Raw genomic sequence first — 2,580 nt, forward strand, 5'->3', positions numbered from 1 at the left:
TATAAAGATAATTTTATTTGTGAATTTGATTAACAAGTAGTGACATTAAGGTCTCATTTGTTTTCATTAAGATTAAGACGTCTGAATTTGAATACGCGCTTAAATATTAAAATGTGCAATGTGTAAATCTGAATAAATATCTGAATATTAAAATATTGTCTCTTAATCTGAACACTAAATTATTGGGACAGTTTGTTTTCAATATATGAATGCACATATGAAATTAAACATTATATCAATAAAATATTATCAAACCTGTTAGTAAAATTATTTTTTTTATATATAAAAGAATACTGTGAACATTTTTACGGTAACAAGGTAATATGATTTATTTTTTAAGAACTCAACATCAAGTTATATCATTAATATGACTATTTTTTGCACTCAAAATACTTTGAGAATCTAATATAATGCAATTTAAAATTCTTTATATAGAGTAGTAAATATATAGTTTAGAAAAATATTTTATTTTATTTTATACAGAAATTTATTATTGTTATCGATCAAATAATTAAAACTTTCTTATTTTTTTGAACCGTGCTAAATATTATATTATGGGAGTGCTTATCAATTCAAATATATTGATTAATTTATGAAAGTAAAAGATGTATATTAAGTTAATATGAATAAAGGAAATTATAATGGCAAGCATGTAATTAAATATTAATTAAATAAGAAAACAATTTTTATGAGTTGTTGTGATTTAGTTGAATTAAGATAGGAGTCTTACTTTTTAGTCTGAATAGTGTTAATGGTGTGTTACAGATCTGATTCATTCAGATATATCCAGACCCATTAAGAGGCTTATAAAAAAATAAAACAAACGAACTTAATGAATTGAATCTGAATAATTAAGATCAATTCTTAAAAACAAACACATGAGGCAAATCTGAATGATTAAGATTCAAAAACAAATGAGGCCTAACATAATGTAATATTGTTTTGTTGATATTTATGATAATATTTTTAAATTATAATTTATAATTTAATTTAATAATTATAAAAAAATAGAATTTTTTAAAAAATGGACTGGCTCGGCAAGCCTGTAGCCGACGTACTTGTGGGTTGGGCCGACAATTTTTCTGACCTACACCAAAAATGAGCTAGCCCGGCCTGATCCGTAAAATATCAAAGCCTTGTATGAATTAGTCCGAATGAAATGAGCTAGCTCATATTAACAACTCTAATCTCATGTTAGAGTTTTTCATTTGTCGTCAAATATAGTTTAAATACCTTTTTAATTGTTTTAATGAGGAAAAAATAATGTAACCACTTGTTTAACTAGTTCTGCGGTACAAATGATATTTCAACCTAGCTATAATTTAATTCTAATTTTTTAATATTAATCGATGAATATATCATATGCGTCAATGTCACCCATCTTTGCTCAAATTTCCAAAAACCTTCTCTAATCCAATGTTGGAGTTTTGTAAAAAAGTTTATGCTACAAAAGCAAAAAAAAAAGTGAATATAATTATCGGAGTAGTATTTTGACAGGAGGAATTGTAATTAATTATCATGATGTTCTTGGAGTTTGTTAAATTTTCTTTTATCCCACCCTTTTGGGTGCCAATTACACTAAGGGATCGTTTGGTACAAAGATGCATAATGTAGGGATTACTAATGAATGGATTAGTAATGTATGAATTAGTAATGCATGATTTAGTAATGCATGGATTATTTTTTAGCAAGTGTTTGGTTCATTACTTCCTACCTAATCTTATTTTGGTTTAAAACTTTAGAAAAAGTTTATTTCCTATTATATCCTTTAGTTATTGTGAGATTATGTTTCATTTAACTAGTCAAGTTAAATATTAAAAAAAATATAAAAATATTATTAATATTGAGGTGTGATAGGTCACATGGTATATTTCTAATTTTTTGTTGGTCAAATATACCTTGAACTTAACATGAATTTAAGACTACTTAAATTGTTCAAATACGCTTAGCTTATTTTAAAATTAAAAAAAAATAGTTTACGTGATCAATTAACGAACTACATTTTAAAAAAAAAATCAACCCAATATAACAACTCAAACATGGAGAAAAAAATATTAGTTTGTGAAATCATCAATTACATGTAATAAATTTGGAGAATTAAATGAACATTTATAAATATTCTTATATAAATAAAAAAAAAAGAACATGAATTACAAAAAAAAAAAGGAAAAAAGATTTGGGGATAATTTAGTCATTAGGGATCTTATCCAAGTATTGCTAAACCTTGGATTAGCTATCCCTCCCTTTCTTAGGGATAAAATAAGACCATGTATGAGGTATTAGTAATCCATTGATTAGGTTAAATAAAGTAACCAAACAATGTTTTTGTTGGACTATATATTAATTCATGGATTATTTTGATTAATACTTACTACCAAACGGGTCCTAAAAGATTAAAGTGGTTCTAAGAATCTACAATTTATTATTTCCAACAAATAAATTTGTTGTTAAGATAAATTAAAATTAACAAAAACGAAAAGTCATCTCCTACAAATAGAAAAGAAAATTAATTAGACAATTTCGTCATAATTTGAACAGAATGATAGAAGAATATAAAAGTTTGTAAAATTTATGATTTTA

Source organism: Solanum lycopersicum, chromosome 6 (assembly GCF_036512215.1).
Source record: "Solanum lycopersicum chromosome 6, SLM_r2.1".
Classification (NCBI taxonomy): Eukaryota; Viridiplantae; Streptophyta; class Magnoliopsida; order Solanales; family Solanaceae; genus Solanum; species Solanum lycopersicum.